The 25753-nt window shown below is 37.7% G+C and overlaps 1 protein-coding gene across 5 annotated transcripts in view; it reads left to right on the top strand.

The window, feature by feature from the left end:
* LOC124165736 (rab11 family-interacting protein 4B) overlaps positions 1 to 25753 on the top strand; it is a 569850-nt gene that overhangs the window by 356193 nt on the left and 187904 nt on the right. The window lies entirely within an intron of this gene.

Here is a 25753-nt window from a genome sequence, read left to right as displayed (position 1 = left end):
ATCACATCATTTGAGCAGATTACTCGCCGAATTTTCTTCTTCAAAGATTTTTTATTGAACCCGGTCGAAACAGTGCATAAAACTATGAAGTGGAATTTATTCACTGAGTACCATATCTCTTTGAAAAGTGATTTCACCGGCACTTAGCCAAGACGTCTCTTTTTTTTAATTAAAACTTGGGAGCCTTTTCTTAGTGGCCGTTTAATTTCGCGGGTACAGAATTTCTCGCGTGTATTTTGGCCTCCTACCGTTGGCGCTGCTATCGATGAGGTGTCGAGCGCTGTACACGGTGATCTGTCGAACTTCGTGCGGATTACTAAATACGCGTTCGCATTTCAAAAAACTTCTGACGTTAATTTATAAGCATGTATGTCATTTTAAGGAAAATGATGGGTTTTTAAAATTTTTGTGGGTTCGATAATAAAAATCGTGTCCATGAAATTTCCAAATAATTCTTTTTTCCCTGTGATTCCATCATTCCGTGAGAGTTTATGTAACTTGCATAATTGCTGTAAGATTATGGTTTCTAAGTGAGCTTAATATGTATATTGTTAGATACAGTTTTTTTGCCCAGTTAATTATCTATCTGATTAACAACGTGTCAATAAAAGCTATTTTTTCAGTAATGGCCATTGACTCCGGTTGCATTGGATGCATTTTAATGCCTAATTAATTTTTAGGATTTTTCTGCATATTCGCACATCGATATTAACATTTAACCAAAGATAATACGCATTTTTAATCAATTTCGTCTACCATATTTCGCATTGTTATATTCCATTGTTATTTCGATTTTTTGTGCATCGACAACGCTGCATTCTAATATCTTGATAGAAGTATGAGGCACATCTCTGTATTTGTGTTTATCTGTAATAATTAATTCATTTTTCACGGTAGCTTTTTAAATTATTTTGTCATAATTTTTTTATGAATGCGTTAATTCCGCTCTTCTTTTGTTCATTGGCTTCATTGGTGAACCACGCCAGGCGAACACCTGAACCGACCCAATTTCCGGAAATAATCTCTCCACTTACGTCATGACTTTTTCTGCATCGAGTTTCTTCTTCGTCCTTTGGGAATTTCCGGCCCTCGGAAGCCCTATTATTGCGGAGTTTATTTCATGAATAGCCTTTCTGGTGAAAGGCTTCTTACGCAGGCATTCACTCCAATTTTTCGCCCCCAAAAAGCCCTCGCAAGAGCGAGTTTATCGATAAATTTCGTTCCACTCTGGGGCTTCAGCTTGTCGCCAATAGAAATTACTTGGTCACATTTTTATGATTCAAATGAATACCAAACATGCTTTCCTCACCAGCAGCCACATTCTACATATTTTTATTTCGTAAATGCTTGGGAATTAGCATGTATTTTTAGAAATTTCTTATGAGGAATAGCAGAAAGGTTTTTCGGGTTTTAAACCGGGTAATTTACTCTTCGTCTCCCGACGTTTTGAAGTGCAACCAAATTACGAGATGGAAAACTCGAGAAACCTTTCTGCACTTGATACGCCTGCAGAATCTTAGGTCTTACGTTCCAATAAGCAAAATTGGCAACCTTTGTGAGCGCATTTATTCAATGCAGTCCAAAATCAGCGCAAGGCCAATTTCATAGGACTTATAATTACAAATAAATCGATCAAAATATATGCAGGTACTTTACGCTTTAGAAACCGATCCTTTATTGCAGCTACTGTGATTGCAGCGCCTCCATTAGATTTTGGTGGCATTTTTTTAAAACTCCATATTTAATTTTTATTCCGGAATATTGATCGAAGCACTCTTCAAATCGTGGTAAAAGTGTAACTACATTAAAGTTTCATACAGTTCTCAGCTATCCAGAAAATTTCAGTGCTCTAGTTAATCAGGAAGTGGTCTAAATTTGAGTTGCAAGACTTTTCCCGGAACGAAAAACAAGAAAGCTAGTACAATAAAACGTGGTAACAAATAGAAAAAAAGGTAGACAACAAGGATCAAAATAATATTCAGCAGTATTATCAAATAACAATCGAAGCGTGGTAGTATTTTTAGGGCTGAGAGAGGATTAGAGGGAATGTTACGATAGAGATGTTACAAGATATCCTGTTGACATATCATCGATGGCGTTGTGGGAAAATTATTGCTCCTTGTTATTAAAATTGAATTTATCATGCCCTTGATAAAGTATATTATTGTAATAAAGACAAGCTCTGCTAAGGAATAAATAACATATGTGCAATCTGATCGGGTGAAAAACTCTATTTATATGGTGATATGAATTATGAGTTGAAATTGTATATTTCAGTCAATATGTACAAAAAACCAGGGCGTAAAAAAAACATCGTACAGCGTTTTTAATGAATCACGTATTTTCATCGGCCGTGTTCAGGAAATAATTTCTCGGGGGTTTTATGAGGGAGTGTATTTTGAAGGGTTCTTTTTGAATGGCTAAATTTATCACCTCATGTCCCAAGAAATTCGCGCAGGGTTTGAACCCCTTTGACCTACCCCGCTGGCTACGTCAGTGTGCGGTTGTTAGGCACTAACTTTAATTACTGGGTCATTTGCGAACTTCTTACATTACAGTGGGTACCTACTTTATTTCATTCTGTGTGGTGTACAAGAGCATTATTTCTGTTCGTTTAAAGAGAATTTAATTTTCGATGGATAGAGCGTTTTATCTCTTTTTATTGGACTAGGGACTCCTTTTCCTCCCCACCTTGGAATCTCGCGGGAGTCTGCGACCCGGCGGTAACCGGGAGTTCCGGGGCGGTTGTCATGACAACGGTTTGCCCAGTGACCATTTGAACGTGTCGACGGAGCCGGTTGTATGTTTTTTTTACCGTTTTTTTCTTCGACTGCTGCGTTCGACTGCTATCGAGCTGCTCATGTTTGCGGCGTGGCTATGGGGTGCAGATATGTCGTATGAGAACAAGCTAAGAGTTTGAACTCGTATTTTTAATCGTGACTAGCCTCATTTATGAATACTATTTTAATTTCTTGCAACAATCATAAACAATGAATAGAGGAGTAATTGCCAAGTAAACATTTTATGGTATGCATATTTTCATGGGTTCGGTGAAGCTCGCCAGAGAGAAGATATTGGGTTTAGACATCAGGACTAGAGATGGGAAAGAAAATGTTCGAGAAGTTATTTTTTATTTGATTAAAAAAATATATTTGCCGTATGAGAAACCACCTTAGTGAAATTGATCATTCAAGCCAGAGGTTCCGCAATTATAAATGAAAGTTTTTCATGATGATAGTTCTTACATATTTATTTTTGAAAGTCCGTATTTCAGCCTGAGATCCCTTGATCAGCTGCGAATCATTCTACCCACTTTCTTATCACGTTTCTCGGTGTAAAATATTCATTTAAAATTAATTCTACTTCCGTAGTGCGTTACACGTTTAGAGCAATATCAAAAATATCGGATGAGTTCAGGAGTTAATATCATAGTTGGAAGAGCTACTAAATGGCCAAGGTAAGATTATACCTTACATTTATACCCGAGTGTAGGATTTGCGAATGTATAATCTGGTTGTCATGACAACGGCTCGTTTCCTAAAAGTAAAATTTTTTTTAAATGTGTAAATGTATGTGAACGTTTGTTAAGAGTGGTAAGAATACGTTAGTTAATTTTGAAATTTCTGTGATATTTTTATTTAGATTTTTAAAAAGTTTTTACATATGAGAGAAAACCGTGGTAAAAATTTCAAAGTGTAGTGAAAATTTCAAAGTTGAGTTACAGATATTTTTTTAAGATGTGCCATGAAAATTTTAAGGTCACAGTGTTTGGTTTGAACGAATAGTAAGGCACGAGAAAAACAATTGGTCGAGGGAAAGTAATGCTACCACTTACGATCTCCAAACTGTGGACCGTTTTACACGATGAATGATCATGCGCGTGATTATTCACATGGGCTTTCATCGAGTATACAGTCTTTCGAATGAAAACCCATCAGAGCCGAAGCCCAACTCGTTGCAGCTGGTCGAACTTGTTCATTTGTGCAGGAGTCGAACTTGTTCGTTGACGACCAACGCTTGAAGTTTTTTTTTGTTCTCTTGAGACTCATTCCTGCGTGTAGCACGGCTGAAGACTGGAGTGGGGAGAAGCCACACTTTTGAGGGTAATGAAAACTTGTCACTGAATCGGTGTCCGGAGTGTCATAAAGTTTTTCCGCCAATTGAACACAGTATTGAACAGTCGCCCACCAAATTGCTGTTCGATATTCCCGTTTTCTTAGAGTTTTCATTTGCATGAGCCCTGAAATCTAACTACTGTGTCCGCGTCATGCTTTCATTTCTTATCGAAAATGTACCGCGACGATGAAGGACATCAGCGCTCCGACTGGTCCTAACACGTATGAGAGCGCTTTTAATCTTTATTTCTGTTTTGACTTGTACTCAATTGGAGACATGCGATTAAAATGGGGTGCATGTGTCTTGAGTCAAATTCTCAGAAAATTTAAGTAATTTATAAAAAATTAAGTCTAGACCTACATTTATTCAAATTTTTCTTTTTTTCCATCTCGTCAACATTTACATTTTCTGGTAGTGTTTTAAGTATCAGTTGGCTGTCATGACTGCATTTCAGGTACTCGTTTTCATTTTTTTTCTTTTTTTTCCCATCTCTTAAACATTTCTTTCTGAGTTATAAGTTTCACTTAGTTACTTTGACGGCATTGTACTTGTTTTAATTTTTTCCTTTTTTCCATCTCTTTAACATTTACATTTTCTAGTAGAGTGATAGGTATCCCTTGGTTTCCATGACTGCATTGTTCTTGTTTTCATTTTTTTCCATCTTTTTAGCAATCAGCATTTTCTAGCAGTGTTACAAGTTTCACTTGGTTGTCATGAATGGATTGTCTGGTGATGCCATAATTTAATTCCTGCAGCGGGATCTATGGCTCTCTGGAGACTCGGAGACTACGCACTTGACACAGATTGCTTGAGCAATCTTTCAGAGGGACACGCAAGACATCCTAGTGGAACCTCACTACAATTCCATGTCTGGCAGAAGCGATAAAGTTAGATAGATATTGAGCCGAGGTGTGGGAATTCGTTTTCCCCCTGAGCAATTTAGGACGATGGCTTGCGGGTTATTATATAGGTGTGGAAAATTTTCCCGCGCTTTTTAAATGAAAAATTGGAACGCAAGGAGTTATTTACCTTCTTCCCACGTAAAACTGGTATGGTATAGTATTTAGCGGAGGCGACCGACAGCTGAGGATTTGCGCCTCGAGGAAGGGTGGAGAGAGACTCGGCGTTCGGCATCAGCCTGCTCTTAACGAAAGGCGCCAAGGGGATCACGGCTTGACGTCCCATCCGACGGACGGAGTGTTGCGCTTGAAATGTCCTCCACACAAAACTCAAGCAGGGATCGAGCAGTCTCTGAAAATACTTTGCCACCGCCGGGATTTGAACCCGACACCGCAGGGTGGGAAGCCAACACTCTAGCCACCACACCAACCCGATCCCTTACGTAAAAATCCAACATCCCCTATGGAGGAAGTGAAATTTACGGAAAATATCTGCAGAGGAAAAAAACAATGGGTTAATCCATTTTATTAACTGAAAATTTACTTTCATTTTTTGCTTCGCAGTCATCGTCATTTTACGATCCAATAGTACACGTATATCCTGCGTCGAAGCTTAGGAAGATATAAACCTTCCCCAACCCGTTCATTTTTAGTGAGGGAGTTTATTAGAGTTGAGTTAATGGTCGAGGCGAATGATTTTTTTCTCTGTTGATTTTTCGCACGGTTCAGTAGCCTCTAATATTTTTTCTTTTAACTGACATTTTTTGCTATTTATGTACCGTTTATTTCCTGTTATTGCGCAGAATTTTACGCCATAATGAATAATGGATATAGTGCTTGGCCGTGGTAAATTTAAGGTGTTTTCGATAAAATCTTTTGTGCAGTTAGCGGGTTTAATGTTCTCATCCAAACCTTTCTATGCTAAAACGAGACATATTTTTCCTCGTAATTTATCTCTTCAGATTTGAAAGTGTATTTTGCGCAGAAAATTATGCGTTTGCCTCATTTTTCTAAAGAAATAGAACTGAAAAATATTAATCCTTTTAAAAATTGTTGTCATAGTAACCCCTTAGTATCGCCCAAAATGCGTAAAAATAATGTAATAATTACAAGAAATGGGTTAAATGCAACGTTTAAAAATTGCATGCAGAGTATTGATGTTAAATAAGGTCATGTTATTGGAATAAAATAATATTGAAGTAAAAAGTAGTAAAGTAGTATCAATAAATGGTACTTGCATTTCTTAATGCCACTCATTGTAGAATAACACCAAAACTGGAATATTTCGTCATCAACCACGCTTTAGATTAGAGAAAGAAAAGGAAAACAGCTGAGTACGCTCAAGCGCAGAATGTATAGATTATTACGATACAAGTGGCGCTCAACACTTGCAGTCACTCTTAGTTCATGGAAATTATGAAAAATCTTAGGGACTGAAGGGATTAAAAGCCACTATTTTAATGAGAAGTGCTAATTGATCTATAATCTTAGAAATATCACTTTTTTCAGAAGAATGTGGACAATTTGAGAGTAAATCTTTTCAACGAGTGACTTAAAACTTTGCGTTCGCCAATGCCATGTAATATTATTTGTATATTTTATTTTTTCATTCAGTCGGGTGAGTGGTTCCCATCGGAAAAAAATCGTATCAAATCGTAATAAAACTAGTTTAATATAAAGTAAACTCCGTTTTCTTCTAAACAAATTTGCAGTGAGATCACACGTAGTGTGTGTGGGAGTAGGCAAACGATATAACGTACCAAAATTATTTCACAAAATTAACAATAACTCGGGTAAAAATGATGGTTGATTATTGATATTTCGGTGTAGCATTGACAAAAGCGTAGTCTGCCGCTGTTAATGAATTGAAGTTCGTTTGCTTATATTTTCCAGTTAAATAAGGGCTCTTACTCCATTATCGCGCTGATGAGGAACTTGTATGTAGTCGCAACGAGTTTCCCTTCTCGGATTATAAATATAATTTTTCAAATTAAATATGTTTTTTTGAAGCATTGAGGTCATCGCACTGCTTCAATAATTCGTATTTCTCATTCAAATCCCTCATTATCATTGTTCAAATAAATTAGACGCATTCAATAACGCGAAGAGGACGTCCAACTCAAATTAAATGATTTAATGCGCTTAGACCGCTGGTGTACCGGATGTTTCAAAATGAATAGCGGTGTTTTAACTCTTTACTATATGTATTACACTCGACTTACATTTATAAATGACACATCAATTGAAAAGAGCTTCTCAAATAGTTTTGTTTGTTGACAACAATGCGTATGTGCACCCAATGTTTTCGCCGCCATCATTAGCAAAGATGGCGACTAGTGAACAGAGAGCTTTTTGTCTTTTACATGTAACTGCAGTTTTACAAAGACTCTGTAACTGTTGGGCTACTTGCGTTTCGTTTTAAGTTCAGCTGTGATCCTCCAGGTGATACTAACGTCCATGCCTCCACTTCCAGCTGACCTTTCTGAATTAAGAAACAGGATTGAAGCAGCTGTTGCAACAATTAATCTAGAGACGATGAACAACGTTCGGGAAGAACTTGTACATATCGTCTTGCCGTGTGCCGTGTGACGAATGGTGTTCACATTGAACAATTTTAAGCTTTTATGTAAAACTGTTTGAGCTGCTGTTGCATATGATGTGCGATTTATTGCTGTGTTTAGTGAAATAAATATTAGAAAGCGTTAAAACCCCGCTATTAATTTTGAAACACCCGTTGGATATTGTTCACAAATATTTCATCGTGAATTTGCCATTCCCCCACGCTAGTTATGGGGCTAACCAGAAATGGCCATTACGGGCTCACACGCTGCTTGCTTAGCTGACGAGCAATTTATAATCCGTCGATCATCCGAATTGGAAACGTATCCATTTGCCTCCGACGTCACAAGTGATTGCCACCCATGGGCGTTTTGTGTGGGTAGAAATATGCCTCGTAAAAAGGGAAGAAGATTACGTGAAAGGAAGAATGTTGGGTAAACGAGGGAATGGTAGTAATAGGCAATAGAGTTCACCAATAAAATGGAGATTGATGTGAATCAAGTACATTTGGGCGTATTAATGTCATGGTTAAGGGGTACGAATTTTTATATTAGTGGTGAAAAATTGTAATAGGCTCAGTCGATTTATATATAAAGTTTGATCAATATGCTTTAATGCCTCCTACTTCCTCCATAAATCGAGATATGTTCAGAAAATAGCGGCAACTAAATTTTGAAATTTCTCGCTAGTGTGGATATTACGATTGTCAATTTTTATACATTATGTCAGTATATATGCCCCTGATGCATAATAAAATCTTCAGCTGTATTTATTGTTTACTTTGTCTTTGGCAGTTGCTAAGGTTTGAGGTGTTTATCTATATGGATATTACGTATTATACGTATATTATTATGTATAGCCCATCGATTTTCGGCATACACTTCATTGCTTGTTCGTGAATATTTGGCCAAAAATAATACTGTAACGATGCTTCAGCCTCCATATTCGCCAAACATGGCTCTGTACACCAACACTATAGCTAACACACCAAACCGATCCCGGTAAAATACGATTGGTAACATTTTGAAGATGAAAATCCTCGTTATATTATGTAGTTTTCAAAATAGTACCATGTTAATAATGTTTGCCTCCGTGGACTAATAGCTAGAGAAATCCACAGAGAAAAAATCATTCGCCTTGACCGGGATTCGAACCCGGATCCCTCGATTTCCGGCCGAGTGCTTTAGCCAGTTAAGCTACCGAGGCGTCATTCTTCCCTGTGGAAATTTGTGGACTATACCGGACAAGGTGGTATGGACTGCTGAGCATATTATGCGACGAGCAGTCCAAATCGTGCGCACGGCGCCACAGCCGGAGAGTAAAGTCCGAACTTTGAACACATATAGGTGTTCTCTCTTTGACGAATTTTAAGTATACCGGGACTAGCCACGGTGATAACTTTTACGGGAGTCACCCGCAATGCACAATTGTGCGAAAAATCCACAGAGAAAAAATCATTCGCCTTGACCGGGATTCGAACCCGGATCCCTCGATTTCCGGCCGAGTGCTTTAGCCAGTTAAGCTACCGAGGCGTCATTCTTCCCTGTGGAAATTTGTGGACTATACCGGACAAGGTGGTATGGACTGCTGAGCATATTATGCGACGAGCAGTCCAAATCGTGCGCACGGCGCCACAGCCGGAGAGTAAAGTCCGAACTTTGAACACATATAGGTGTTCTCTCTTTGACGAATTTTAAGTATACCGGGACTAGCCACGGTGATAACTTTTACGGGAGTCACCCGCAATGCACAATTGTGCGAAAAATCCACAGAGAAAAAATCATTCGCCTTGACCGGGATTCGAACCCGGATCCCTCGATTTCCGGCCGAGTGCTTTAGCCAGTTAAGCTACCGAGGCGTCATTCTTCCCTGTGGAAATTTGTGACTGCTCGTCGCATAATATGCTCAGCAGTCCATACCACCTTGTCCGGTATAGTCCACAAATTTCCACAGGGAAGAATGACGCCTCGGTAGCTTAACTGGCTAAAGCACTCGGCCGGAAATCGAGGGATCCGGGTTCGAATCCCGGTCAAGGCGAATGATTTTTTCTCTGTGGATTTTTCGCACAATTGTGCATTGCGGGTGACTCCCGTAAAAGTTATCACCGTGGCTAGTCCCGGTATACTTAAAATTCGTCAAAGAGAGAACACCTATATGTGTTCAAAGTTCGGACTTTACTCTCCGGCTGTGGCGCCGTGCGCACGATTTGGACTGCTCGTCGCATAATATGCTCAGCAGTCCATACCACCTTGTCCGGTATAGTCCACAAATTTCCACAGGGAAGAATGACGCCTCGGTAGCTTAACTGGCTAAAGCACTCGGCCGGAAATCGAGGGATCCGGGTTCGAATCCCGGTCAAGGCGAATGATTTTTTCTCTGTGGATTTTTCGCACAATTGTGCATTGCGGGTGACTCCCGTAAAAGTTATCACCGTGGCTAGTCCCGGTATACTTAAAATTCGTCAAAGAGAGAACACCTATATGTGTTCAAAGTTCGGACTTTACTCTCCGGCTGTGGCGCCGTGCGCACGATTTGGACTGCTCGTCGCATAATATGCTCAGCAGTCCATACCACCTTGTCCGGTATAGTCCACAAATTTCCACAGGGAAGAATGACGCCTCGGTAGCTTAACTGGCTAAAGCACTCGGCCGGAAATCGAGGGATCCGGGTTCGAATCCCGGTCAAGGCGAATGATTTTTTCTCTGTGGATTTTTCGCACAATTGTGCATTGCGGGTGACTCCCGTAAAAGTTATCACCGTGGCTAGTCCCGGTATACTTAAAATTCGTCAAAGAGAGAACACCTATATGTGTTCAAAGTTCGGACTTTACTCTCCGGCTGTGGCGCCGTGCGCACGATTTGGACTGCTCGTCGTATAATATGCTCAGCAGTCCATACCACCTTGTCCGGTATAGTCCACAAATTTCCACAGGGAAGAATGACGCCTCGGTAGCTTAACTGGCTAAAGCACTCGGCCGGAAATCGAGGGATCCGGGTTCGAATCCCGGTCAAGGCGAATGATTTTTTCTCTGTGGATTTTTCGCACAATTGTGCATTGCGGGTGACTCCCGTAAAAGTTATCACCGTGGCTAGTCCCGGTATACTTAAAATTCGCTAGAGAAATCCCCTAAAATATTTATCAGATCACTGTTTTATCATCATACTCGCGTGAACCGTTGGATCAGAATGCACCTTCTCTTGCCTTGGTTTTGAACTCACGATAAACAGCGATTATATGTACACATGAACACAATCCCTCGATAACTCCTCTGTGCATCGGTTCCCTGGTAAAAGGTTAATAAAGAAAAATCCGTCCATTAATATCCTTCCGCTTACTACCCCGGAGAGGCATTTAAACTCCACAGCGCCATGGCGATTCTGCGTCTGCTTAGCGTTTGTGGGTGTCTAAACGGAAATATAAAGAAAAAAACACTAGCGACTGGCGTGCGTGGAAAATATAAGCGTTGGATACGAATGGTAAAAGGCTCTCTTATCCCTCGGTAACTTTCCGTGGTTTCACCAAAGCGAACTCATTGTTGTGTTTGTGATGTTTGCCATAGGGAAATGTTTCCTCGGATGGGGAGGTAGAGAGAAAGATAGATGAAAAAAAACAGCTGAATCCGCCACTGCGCATATATAAGAGAGTTCAAGTTGCGGTATGGGATGGAGTAGAAAAATATACGGTTCTCCAGAATCTCCGTCATGATGCTCTTTAATGTCAATATATCGGCTGCATTTTGCAGTCGCTTCACGGTGGCTTTCGTGAGTGGTTTAACCGATTTCAGCATCAATAAAAGTAAAGTAGGAGAAGGGAAGTTTTAGAGTGGAGGAAAAAAATTTGCAAGAGAACATTTTTTCGCATTTTTTTTCATTTATATGCTCGCACGGAGGGATAACAAAAAAATAAAATTTAAAGGATAAAAATAACAAAGACATTACCGGAGCGTGACAATTGAATTTAAACATTTTTTCCCAATCGTCATGACACTTGGATTGTTAAAATTTATCTGCCTAGTATTATTTTGGGTAAACTTAGGCGAACTCCAAAGAATAGGATTAAAATAGAAATAGAAAATGAAATTTATTATTCTGGGATAAGTGTCTCCCTTAGGAATATATATATATATACATATAATATTTTAGATAAAATTTTAGATAAAATTTTAGATAAAATTATAGAAAAAAAGATTTTAGATACGGTCAAAATAGCCAAAAATATTACAATATGAAGTTTTACATGAAACATCGATGTTACAAAATGAGACATAATATTTGACAGAATATAATTTTTTTAAATATTTATCAGCAAGGTTAACGTATGATTACTTATGAAATCCATCTAATTTTGTTTACTGTGGCACAATATTCAGATAACGTCTATTATTCAATTCACATGTAGCAATATTTATTTTAATTAATTTTTTTATTGACTTAAATTATTAGATTTTTTTACATCGTCTGACAATTGATTCCATGCTTCCAGTTAACAATTATTAACTGGATCTCGGATTAATTGTCAAAAGAAGAAATTGATTAAAGCAATCGTTTTTGAAAATATTTTTGATGCATTAAATAAAAGCCTATATTCCGGACCTTAAGGGGGTCTAAATGAAATAACACTAATTTTCCGACATTTTAATCCTCCCTAAGTAGAGGAGTGCTCATACTAAGTTTCATGCATAAAAATTATTGCGGTCACTCAATCGATAGCCAGTCAATATAAATGCGTTTATGCCATATCGCATGACAAGGAAACACATTCGACTGGACATTAATTTTAATTCGCATTAATTGCCATGATAAAAAAATTACCTGTTCCTGGGATCTAACCACCAAACATTGCTATCCCGGACTCTTATGGGCCAAAATCTTGAGTGATAAGATGGTTGATTTAATTGATTACCTACCTTTATGATTTGTCATCATTTAGTTACCCCTACCTATTGTTCTAATACGTGCATAGGAAATTTAATCCTGTAACGAGTGACTCTCTTTTCTTATTTCAATCGCACATAAATAATTAATTGATTGATCCTCTCATTATTTTTAAATTTCATGGCCATGTTTAAAGTCTTGGTTTCCATCTTTTCTGGATGCTATATGCTCCTAAACGACGGAATGACTTTTTACGATCTTCAAATTTTTTATTTCTGCTGTGATAAAGCGATTGATTTAAGTGATTGCCTACCTTCATGATTTGTCATTATTTACTGACCTTACCTCAACTTTCGTGTCTGGGAAATTTAATAGAGTTGTGTCCTATTTTTTTTATTACCCAAATTGAAAGATTATTACACCTGGAGTACGTATTTCACGCTTTTAGATTTTTTATCAATACCTTACCAAAAGAAGGAAACTTTCCGACCATAAGCAGTTTTAATAGGTGATTATTAAGACATGTTTCCCTGAGCTCTGTGCCTCTTGCATGCATTGGTAATCTCATCCGATGTATAACTCCTATCCACTCGTATAGAAACTAGGTCCCTGTGACGTCACGTGGAGTTGCATCGCATGGGCGCCAATCTGGACTTTTTCAAATGCGGTAAAAATTGACCATTGCCATTCGTCTAAACAGGGATTTGTAAAACCAAATAACTTGTATATTATGAATAAACTAATGGTGGGTAACGAATCGCAATCAATGCCTTAGGTTTTCTTTGATGAAGGAAACTACCCTATTCTGTAGTGAATAATTCTCTCGATCGATCACATAAACTTCACCACCGTTACCGCGGATTGAAATATTGCACGTTCATTTTAATATTCGCGGGACAAATAAATCACGTATTTGAGTGTGCAGTAGAACCCTCATGTTTTTGCGAACGGCCGCATTTTCGTGCTGTTGGCCTCTCTATGACCCCTTCAAGAGTTGAATCTCTGGAAGGGGAATAGCTGGGTCACGCACGAAATGAGGTCACACCACGGAGGAGAGCACCACGAAGTAAGAGGGGAAAACGAACCGATTCCTTGGCCAAAAAAAAGAGGATTAATTTATGCGCTTCCTGCCTGCAATGCACGGAAAATGGGTCACGGGGCGATTCACTCATAACGATCATGGACTCCCGTTCATTTCACGGATGCACGCGTAAAGTGTCAAGTCCAGACCATTCTCCGGAATTGGCTTATATACCTATATCCGATAATCCTCATAATATTACAAACTTTGAGAGCGGAGAGAAACAATGAGTTTTAACTTCCAAAGCACGGGACCCAACCCAACTCCAGAAGAGCTGAAAATGTATATATATACATCCGTATATTCATGTATGTACATATATCCGTACATACGTATATTTACATACTGTCTAAGTTATAAATTATACTTTTGTGTTATTAGTATTGAATATTTTTGTATAAATATCTACTACTTGTTAGCCTAACAATAATCTCCATAATGCCTTATTTTTGTCAAAATGCCTTTTAGTAAGAGTAGAAAATTTTCAATTTTTTGCTCTCATGTGTTTTTCCTAGAGCATAATAAAAATATTATATCCTATTCTACATTTTTCATGTTAATTAGAAGAAACATTGGGTTATAATGGGTAAAATAAATGATTGATCGTCTCATTATTTTTTAAATTTTATGTCCATGTTTGAAGTCTTGGTTTGTATCTTCCCTGGCTACTAAATGAATGCTCCTGGACGGGAGAGTAACGGCGAATGTAAGTAGAAAATGGATAGATGCTATAAGTATAGGGTGGATCTGCTTAGGAAGATGCTTGGGGACCTTAATGCTGTGTGGGATGTTGAATAATTGAGAAGGAGTCAGGAAGAGAACAGTATTTATGGATAACATTAAGGAAGGTGGGCAGTTACCACGCTTCAGCTAAAGAGAGAATCATTGAATGAATTCTTCTGTTAATGAATGCCATTATCGAAGGACCAGCTATCACGTGGATGGTTGGTATGCGATTATGTACTCGTATACTTAGGGGCGTCCATTAATTACAAAAGGTGATTTTGGCTAGTTTTGGACCCCCTCTCCCCTCTTATTGTTAGTGAGATATCGTGAAATTTGGCTGGACTCCCTACCTTCAATCTCACGTGAGATTGTTCAAAATTCGTATTTTCAGTGTAAATAAATAAATATATGCTTCATTGCCTTGGATTTATTTTTTTATTTATTTTTTAAATTTAACAATTTCTTTATTTTTATTTAACATTATATTATATTTTGCCGGCCTCGGTGGCGGCGGGGTTGGTGTCCTCGCCTGCCAAGCTGAAGGTCGCGGGTTCAAGTCCCGCCAGGGTGGATCTAGGACATGGATGTCAGTTATCGTCGATCGTAGTTATGTTCTATATCACCGATGTAAAGGAAATTTGCGCTATTTTCGGGGTTAAATAAATAATAAATTAAGTTAAGAAAATAAATTAATAAATATTAGTTAAGACTAGTATTTAAGATTGAGATCGCAATTTTACACTGTTTCTGGGGTATCGCGTATTTTGATTAATCTTCAAAAATTGAACTCTAAATTGTATGCTATTCCATATTGCGAGTGATATTAGGTTCTAGTAATGTAACATAAAATTAAAAACCTTCAGTAGCATTATCATGGAAGGAAATAAAAAAAATTGGTGTTGGAAGAGTATGGAATCGCAAAATATTCAACAGTTAAACACTGAATATGCTGTTTAAAAAATATTTGCCAAAGGGAAGAATTAAAAAAGTAATTCTGTGTAGTTGTCAATGTCTTAAGATGGAGTTCCTTTGTATCTTACGCAGACGAAGCAAATTGAGGAAGCTGCAGTCTTTCATGAGTTTTTTTTTCCGGAGTGCCTCTGTGCCCGTTGTGTTTTCTTTGTCTTCATCAAGCTACTTTTCCGGAATTTTAATATTGCATGTCGACATTTCTCCCGGCGATGTAATTACTCTTCCTCCTACGCAGTTAATAATTCACGTGTCAGGTTCCTCACGCCTACGATTCGTGCTCCGCGTGTTGTGTGTCCTTCTGTGCTGTTTAGAAAATGGACGAGGCTTTGTGAAGCTACCTGGGCGACATACGTCACCTTTTTTTTCTTTTGTGATGTCAGGTCTATTGCGAGACTACATTGTTTGCCCCGTGCATTTATTTAATGCACCAAAATACTACCCTATAAAAGCCGCGTAAATAGTGGGAGAAATACATATGGTTTCCCAGCGAGATGGAAAAAACGCACCCCGAAAAAGTACTCGAAGCCCTTAGGTTAAAAGCGTATTGTTCTACCGACTGAGTTGTCCGGACAATCAGTTTGTAATGATATGATCTGTTCTTTCTTACTGTGACAATATTTAGTGGCGTAAATTCGTCGATTCTTTTCTTGCTGAATAATTCTATTAAATTTTTTTTATACGCTGAGGTCATGCATAACTTCAGAAACGCCAACGCGCCCGTGCAACATCTTCGAGTTCTAAAATGTATACGAGCTGAAGAGCTGAGCGGGTTAAAAATTTTGTTTATTTTTTCAGTTATATTTCTCATTGGCGGGATTGAATTTCTGTTGTCTCGTGAAAATTAATTCCAATGTAATTTCCTTCGCAATGGTAAAATTATTTCTTCAAGTATTACTATCCCTTTTTTTAATAAAATTTATCACAATATTTTTTAACATTCAAGAAAATAGGAAAGACTTTCTGATAATGAGGACAATCTAATATTTTAAAAATCCCTTTTAACGATGCGCTACGCTTTATGTTGATCTCAGCCAGCATCATACTGTGTGCCTACTCAAAAGTTGGTATAATAATTTCGTGGCAGTAGCCATTCCTAAAAAGGGCTTCGTTTTGAGTCTGTGTGGGCCGTGGTATGAGGTCATCGGAGGGTGCAGTATGAACTGCCGCCGCCCACCGTCGCCAGGGGTAACGGGGTGAGGTGGGCGGGGGTAGCGGGGTAGGCGGCGCGTCGTGCATGCGGTCCCCTCAATCCATATCCACTTGCAGCGGCGGCCGCTGCATGGGAAAGGCACGCAAACGCGTGGATCTCAGCGTTTTGCTACAGGCGAATAATCACGCTTCCGTGGAGTAACGCCCCTTGTGTGGCCAAATAACGTGGATCAAAGAATAGAGCAGAGAACATTTTTTCACCTATAAGACACGGTCTCAGGCGTTACTTTGTGGAATTGCTTCATTATAGAATAAAATAAAATTACTTTGTTTTATTCCACACTTTATTTTAAATAGCACGACCCGGGTTTCGGCATCTAATGCTATCATCAGGTGATAGCATTAGATGCTGAAATTAGTGCTAGTGAAACCTGGGTCGTGCTATTTAAAATAAAGTGTGGAATAAAACAAAGTAATTTTATTTTATTCATTATTTAACCTTTCACAAAAGAGGAAAGCATTTCTGATAATGAGGGCAATCTTGACGAAACAACAGAAATTCAATCCCGCCAATAATAAATAAAGAATAAAATAAAGTGGAGACATGAAAATATGTATGTTAAAATACTCGTAGTACTACTTGGTTCTTCACCTGTTATTTTACACCCAAACTTTGTCGTGGAGGTCTTCACTTTTTTTGTTAATTAAAAATAAACGTGTCGCAAAACTTTTGTAATTTTGTTTTTCATTTTCAAGGCAAACTAAATTTTTTCTGGATATCACAAAATTACTTATACCACTTCTTTTTTTACAGAGCGCGACCCGGGTTTCAATGAATTATCATCATAAAAAAGAAGTGGTATAAGTTATTGTGTTATGTCCAAGAAAACTTATAATGGAATACCACAAAGTTAATCAAGAGTGAATTTCAAACTAAAATTGTTTTCATCACCACGTACTTGAATTTAGTGGTATAAACAGTGTGCAAAATCATAGGCGTGCCTTACTATAATGCACAGTGCATAAATAATTTTAAAAAGTAATTTCTCCAGTAGGTAACTTTACCGAAAAGAACTTAGAAATTTTACGAAAGTTCGCAAACGCATCATTCCACCTTTTTCTTTTTTTTCGTCGTTACTTAAATGAAAATGAATGGTACCTACCTCTTTGTAGTGGCGTAGCCAGGATTTTGAAATGGTTTATCGGAGATTTCGGTGTGTATGGAAAACACCCCAGGCCAAAGGGGCGTTTTTGGCGCCTCTTTAAAAGGCTGAAGGGGAGGGTTGTAACCCCGAACCCCCCCCCCCCCCCGTGGCTATGCAACTGCCTCTCGGCCGCCTTCTCATTATACCATTAAAATTCGTACTTTATCACACTTTCTTTCGAAATGACCCATTATTTTCTTGTGGCAACAGAACGTGGCATCTTTTTATCCATCGAACGTGAACGAAAAAAGCTACGCTTCCTTATTCATTTTACGTGGAGGCAATTGGTTCTAACATCGAGGGGCACCATTGTCGTCACGCTGCTAATATTTTCACTCGGAGAGCCCATTAATGAAATGGTTATTGGAAAGTCGTTTCGGATTGCCCATTCAATTGCGTTCCACGTGGCGTGCGACGCTAGCAGTCAGGGTGAGCTCCTCATGGGTCCTCATGAAAAATTTTAAACGTCGGGACCAATATTTTGCCCCATCATTGCAGCTACTGTTCACATGATTTAAGATTTCACTCACTTTAATGCTGAATTACGTCTATTGTCAATAAATGGTTTGGAGTACCTCAAGCGTATATGCTCAAACTCTCATTGCCCTTCCTTTGACTCTGAAAAAAAATCAATTCACCCTAATCCTTTTTTTTATTAGCGTTGCTTAATTCGCCTCTGGCTGGCCTTTTAAGTCCATCAAAATTAAAGCTCCCGAACGTTCGAGAGTTGCATCACTTCAGTCGTGATCTCCCGTGCTTCTGCCCTGGAGATGCGCCGATACTGAACTTGGGTCAACTTTTACTCTATTATAACTGGTTGGAACAAGTGGAGTAAAATTTCCGAACTATAATGCGCGTGCGATCTGGGCGTCGATATTGGAAACTTGCAATTTTCCTATAATATTCGCGCTAAAGAATCACACCATCATTTGTTCCGTCACTCTTAGTGATCACTCAAGCGATCGCTTTTCTGGACCGGAAAAGTGATCGCTCGAGTGATCATTTTTCTGAATCACACGGTCCCTCCCACCGTCGCTGTTCGCATCATTTTCCGATATCACAGCTCGTTGTCATAGGAAAATATACATTAAGTGTTTATGTTTACCTATGTCGTTCCCGCGATTGTCAAACGTTGCGCTGCAATCGCTCCATACTGGCATGCGTTCTGATTGGCTGATACGGGGTTTCTATGACGGTTTCAGCGACGGAAAAAGCGACCAGGCGAGTGATGAAAAAAGGGATGGGAATCCTCATCGTTGGAGTGATCGCGGAAAACAATTGCGAGCGGAGATCATTTCCGAGTGATCACTCTAGTGATCGCTGGAGTGATCACTAGAAAATGACGAAAAAAATGATCGCGTGATTCAGGCTTAAGATATGAAAAAAACTGGTATGATCAAAATTTTTAATCAATACTGTAATTTTACGAAGGGCCGCATCTTAATCAGAGCCGGCCAGCTCAATCGGTAGAGCATGAGACTCTTAATCTCAGGATCGTGGTTCCGAGGCCCACGTGGGGTAAATGTTTTAACGATCTGCTTTCTGGGAGGTGTGGGTAGGTTATCATATTTTGATATGGGATATTTATTAATATGATTTTTTAAATAGAATGATTATTATATGAATTTTCATATAGGATGAATTTTATTCAAATTGGAAGTTATTATTGCTGAATTATGTATGTTGATATTTTTCGCTTGTGCCCCGCGTAATTATTCGGTTATTAATATGATTTTTCATATAGGATGCTTATTATATGAATTTTCATATAGGATGAATTTTATTCAAATTGGAAGTTATTATTGCTAAATGATGTATGCTGATATTTTTTCGCTTATGCCCCGCGTAATTATTCGGTTTTTTGCCCGACGTTTCGTGGCCGTTGCTGGTGACTTTAAACACATTCATTCACACTCAATAAAAAGTCCCTTCGGGCAAAAAACCGAATAGGTACGCGGAGCACACCCGAAATAACACCATCAACAACTATAATGACCGCGAAAGCTTCAACGATGAACGATAAATTTATGTTCAGATGCGTTGCTATGGTGAACGGCGGTGAAATGGAGTTAACAGACTCTGTCACATTCTCTGCATTATTAAATCACATTATTTGCCATGGAATAGACTTCCCCCTGGACCGGAAATCAAATTGCGGGTATTATCGATTTTTTTCAAACTCTTGAACTGCTTCAAATCATCAGTAAAATTAAACGAGCCATATATCGTGGAAAATTAGGCAACTTAACAAGTGTTCGGGAAAAATACATTTTTGATGCTTGCGGCTTTCTGGGGAAAGTATCTTAATACATTTAATTATTGTGACTTGCCCATCATAAAGCGTAGCATAAATAGTTTAAGCAGAGTTTGGTCATAACTTTTCCGAGAAATCAAAATCCCTTTAATGAAATATATGTAATGGAAAATTATTGGATATATTCCAAATACTTTCCATATCATGGTTTTGTTAGGATTGTTGTTTACATGGTATTATTATCTTATTCACATACTTACAACTCATACGCATTTAGAAACTAGTTATTAGAGCTGTTTGCTTAATGACTTTCGGCGTCTAGGTCGTTGCAGTTTTTTATCTATGCTGTTTCACTGTCATGTTGGGAGCATTGAAGGTTGACATATTTTGGAGAAGGTTGTAAAGAGTGTCCTCCATACTGTTATTTGTAAAGATCAAGATGGTTTGATAATGCCCTGCTCTGTGTTTTTCTCATATGTTAATCTGAAGATTTATATAAATGTCGGTGAGTTTACTTTGTGGAAATTTATGGTAACAACCCCTTCTAGCAAATATATATCAGGCTAAGTGCTCGTTTTTCATACAGGTCTTGAAAATGACGATTGTGTAACGTTGGTACCGGTTGTGACAAATAAATGAGTATGGAAAATTTTAAGGCTGTTTCTATCTTGTAGACTCTTCTCTTTGTGTAGACGGTTTACCAGGTCTCTGCTAATTGGAAGAATTTGCCGGTGTATATAGGTTTCAATCACCATCATATGTTACATTCATTATTAAAGAGGACTTAGAGATTATTCCTATAGCCTGTACTTTCCACCCAATGTCCCTTATTTGCCCAAAAATCCTTACCTATACTTGAGACTTGATAGAAACCTAGAAAATAAAACAATTCCCGTGGAAACCATGGATGTCTCATGGATTTTTTTAATTTGTTACCTAGTCTTTAATGCATTCAGAAATATAATAGTGTTTAATTGTTACTTACTGTTGCTTTATTTTTACATATTGATGCTTAATTATTATATTTTGCTGCTTAATTGATACATATTGTTACATACACAATGATAATGTGACATAGATATGAATGAAATTAGCCTTGTAGAGTAGAAGTGATGCATTCCATTAATCCAAATGTTATTTCTACACATCTTTCGGGAGTAGATACGTCCCTATTCACAATGCGATACCGGTTTTCTCGGAATCTCAGAGACACGAACCTAGTCCTTCCGAGGTCGTCTCAGTCTTTTTGGCTTCCCAATGGCTCACGTCAATTACGAGGGAAAGTGTTACGGCGCCGTAATTGGGCCGTAATTACAGGGACGGAGATGTTTTTAAGTTTGCGGCTTTAAAAAGAAAACATATCCTCTCTCATTTTTATGTGTGGCGGAAACGGTGCTTTGGGCTCAAGAATGTTGATGCTGTTTGCTTGACCTTCTTTTAAAATAAATTCTTACATCCGGTACGGTCCAAAGTGCCTATGGTTACAAATGTGCTGCTAATGTCTGGTTCCCGAAGATTGCTGGTAAAAATGTGCTTACACTTAAAGCTGTCGCTTTCCGGCCATATCGGCAAGACAAACAGTATAAATTTTTTCTTACTATCTATAATAATCATAGGTTCTATCCTATTGGCACTATTTTCGTACAAAGTGCTAATGCTATTAATGTCATTTTCAAGGTCGTTGCTTAATTAATACTAATGCTATCAATGCTATTTCCGTGCAAAATGCATTACAAGCAACGAAGATTAATTAAGAAGGCCAGTTTTATCTAGTGATTTTTATGTGAAGTTTTTACATTCATTAGATAGTTTCTGCTCATGTTTTTTATGAACGTGTTAGCGCAGTGATATCACTTTCATCAGTTTTATGATTTTCCATTGCAAAAAGATGAAGGTGGGATTATTTGTCATCTAGTCAATGACACATTTTTTGGAAAATAAATTGAGAGAAGATTTTTTCAACAATTAGAGAGAATATAATTAGCAACTATTCGCTATTCCTTCGTAGATATTCTATATTATTCTATGCCATTGCGCTCTCTCTCACTTTCGATTTAATTCAATTAATAGGAATGCGGTACTCTAATCTCACTCCTCTGGAAGTAACTACCTACTCATTGATATTTTGGTGAAAAATTATTTAAAGAATATAAATTGTTTTAAATGAGCTAAAATTGATAAATTGATTTTTTTAAATCTGATGAATTATCTCACACTTTAACCTTACTTAAGGTGGTAGGTATAACTTGACGATGTTAATCAGGTAACGGCTGAATTAAAAATTTCATCCGAACTTTGTCGTAATTTTAAATCAATCAAATTATGAGTAATTAGGTGCAAATTTTATACTTTTAGCACAAATAGTCTTGAAGATACAGTCTGGTACCATGTAATACCGCTTGGCCCTTAAGGGGTATAAAATCGATATTAAATAAACGTTTCGAATTTCACACTAAAATGCCAAAAACGTTAAATAATTTCTTTTTTTCGCGAAGAGAAAGATTCCAAATCTCATCCAAAATTTACTCAAAAATGTCGAATCTTGCTTAAAAGAGCAAACTTTTCTGAAAACGTAATTATAAATGTGGTTAACTGTTTAAAACTCTCAAAATGCCTAACAAATTACGGTAAAAAACAAAATAGGTACGTTTAGTATAGCACTACCAGCTGGTACCATATGGTACCGATAGGCGTTCACGGGTTAAGGGATGGCACAGCAATTGATTTGATTTTACGTTTTGGCTGAATTCTTCGCTTTCTATATGATGATGAGATTACCTGATAGGACTTCTACAATTGGATTACCCAGTTACTCTACGCCTCTGGAATGACGGTTTCACCATATTTTCCGTTGATTATGTTTGCGTGAGATACTCTCGCACTATATTGAATGAAAAGATGCATTCGTCTCAGATGCTCCTGTTCTTTATAGCCAACGCAGCCGAATTTCAACCGTAAAATATCGACTATTTATTTATTCCTCGACTGCTGAGTTGGTTTTTGAAGCAATAACTCTACGAAGCGTCCCATACTCTTCCACGTCGAAGTCACGCAAAAGGCTGTATAAAACGAATGCTACGTTGAGTTGCAATAATACTCTAGGACTTGCATTCCCGGGATCAGATATTGTCAAGGTCGCTACTATTACGCGCACGAACTAAATTTCTCGGCAAAGTGGAGCTCACTCTTGCTATTCAAATATTTAGCCGTCGAAGTGGTTTTCCATGCTATCGACTGTGACGTTTTCATTTAATTGGGTCGATAAGTGCTCTTCATTGTGAACGTGAGAGAAACCACGGGATTTTTATCGTTTATATACGACATGTCGCGTCTCATAGGGTGTTTTTTCATCTTCTCCACCAGGCTTAGTAATTGAAATGAGTCGATACGGGTTTATTCTCGTTTACGGTATAATGTCGTTCAATATTTCATGCCCATATGGTTGTGACTAATGGTATTTCCTACAATTCTCCTTTTAGCCAAAATTTTCCCTTTTCATCGTTAAGGGAGTAATCAAAGAGATACGAATTATTTGGGGATGTGATAAAGAACTCTAGGAATCCTAAGTTAGGAGGATAAAAACTTTACTTTACTGTGGACTAGTTCCGATACACTGTTTCATTTTCAAGGGTAGTACAGTGACATGATTATAAATTCAATATGGTACAATGTATCGAAACTAGTCGACGGTAAAAGTTAATTGATAGGAAGCAAAGATTTTTTTTATTTTCCTAGCTTAAAATGTAATTATGCGAAGTGAAATCCGAAATCGTGCTGTGCACAAAGGAATCCTGACGTCAATGAAGTAGCCAGGAATTTCATTCGGGGGGGTCCAAAACCAGGGGGTTTTGAAAAACAGGGTACTAAGTAGAGGGTTTTAAACTACTTTTAACAATTTTCATAATCTAAAATACTTCGTTTGTCTAAGAAATCTTTTGTAAATTCATGATTTTTTAATATTTTGTTTTCTTTTATGAAGGGAATTAATTGTTTTCATATTTCGGGAGGTTTATATTTCGGGTTTTTTTATTATATATATTATTTTTACATTTTTTAATTTTTTAAATTTTATTATTTTTTTGCCTCTGCCTGACGTTATGTTGTCAGTATTGTTTTCATTTTCATAGAGTTCAAAATATGTTCCACAGTTAGAGTAGTAACCTTCAGAAGAAGAAGAAATATGACCAATAAAGTATGGCCTGAAGATTCTCTCACCGAATGGGAAAACCAATTGACCAAGCACGATTGACTTGGCTTGCTTGGTCAATTATATAAGTGTTTTGTAAGCATCTTTCCAGCGAATATCCGTGTTGCGTCAAAATTAAAGTTAATAGTTTTCCGTTGTGGATGAAAAGGTTGAATTTAATGCATCTGTAAATTATTTGAAAAGTAGGTTTTGCATTTGAATCATAATGTGTGTTCAAAGCCTGGTATATCATGACGTACAATGTTATTTATTCTCTAGTAGACCTTAATTAGCAGGAGAACTAATGAAATGTATTCATCCGTGTCGCGAAGGAGAGCAGAAAATAAATCTTCAAGGATTACACTAATCACTGCTATAAATGGAAACAATAAACAGTAACAGTGGCGTAACTAGGAATATGCTCTGGGGGAGGGGATGAGAGGGGACGGGCGATGGTCGACCTCCCGCTCACCCTTTAAGGAAAATTTTGGAAAAATGACCTGCCTGAAAATACATTTTACATGATTTTAGCACTTAAAATTAGGGTTTCATCAAAAGGTAACGTTAAAATCTACTTTAAGTCAAAACTAGACTATAGTTTTGAATATTATTTTTATTTCATTGAGGCTTTGGGGGGGATCTATCCCCCTCATCCCCACCATTGATTCACCACTGAACAGTCAAAATATGCACATTGATTCCGATAAGAAAAAATTCCCGGGAATCGAACCACGCACCTTTGGCTTCCCGGTAAAATTAGAATGGGAATTAGAGAACCTGTGGAATTAGATGGGTCTCTTCAGAAACCCCGATAGCCCACGGCTGGAATGAGCCTTTGCAAGCCTGAATGTTTCAGTTAATTATTCGGCAAATCTGGAAGTATCGCGATAATTGCTATCAGTATCCAATGAATAGGTATGGAAATGCATGGTAAAATGAAAGCGTCATGCTTAGAAATAATGTCGCGCATATCCACAGTATTGTAAAAAAGACTGACTTGGTATTCAGTTATTGTCTACTAAATCACGTTTATCCACGGCAGTACAGGTCCGTAGTTCGATTCCCGGTCGTGGGAATTTTTCTTTTTCGTTGTAATTAAGATAAAGTGATTCCTTCATCATGACTTCAATTTATATAGTAATTAATTATTTCTTGGAGTGTAGGTGAGTGAAATGAAATGCAAAATGTTTGCCGACGTTTCGATTTTATATAATATCTTCATCACGGCTATGAGTAATGGTTACAATAAATTAATACATGAAGATGTGAACAATTTTCACAAAGGTATTTTTATTTTATAATTGTAAAAATATTGCAATAAATGTTCATATCGTCATGTATTAATAACCACTATTCATACCCTTATGAAGATATTATATAATGTCGAAACGTCGCCAAACATTCTGCATTTAATGTCGCTGGCCTACGCTCCAAGAAATAATTGCTATTGTATTGTATTGTATATTACCGTCGTTTACGCGGCAGGCTTGAAACAAGCCACAGCAAACGATGCGATTTACTCATTATGATGGCATTTAAATATCAATAGATGACGCTACACAACGAATTATGTTAGACAATTAAAGTGTAATTTTTTATGCGAAATTGCATAGTTATTCTTGTCCTTTCGCTAACCATCGTGCAAAAAGATTCATTTTTGTGGCCGATGATGTTCATTTTAGGATATAATTCGTTCATTTTAGCCATTTTTTTAGTAAATACAACTTATTTA

The sequence above is a fragment of the Ischnura elegans genome, chromosome 9, assembly GCF_921293095.1.
Source record: "Ischnura elegans chromosome 9, ioIscEleg1.1, whole genome shotgun sequence".
Taxonomy (NCBI): domain Eukaryota; kingdom Metazoa; phylum Arthropoda; class Insecta; order Odonata; family Coenagrionidae; genus Ischnura; species Ischnura elegans.
Note: the sequence above shows the minus strand (reverse complement) of the source record. Positions and strands in the feature narration are given on the sequence as shown.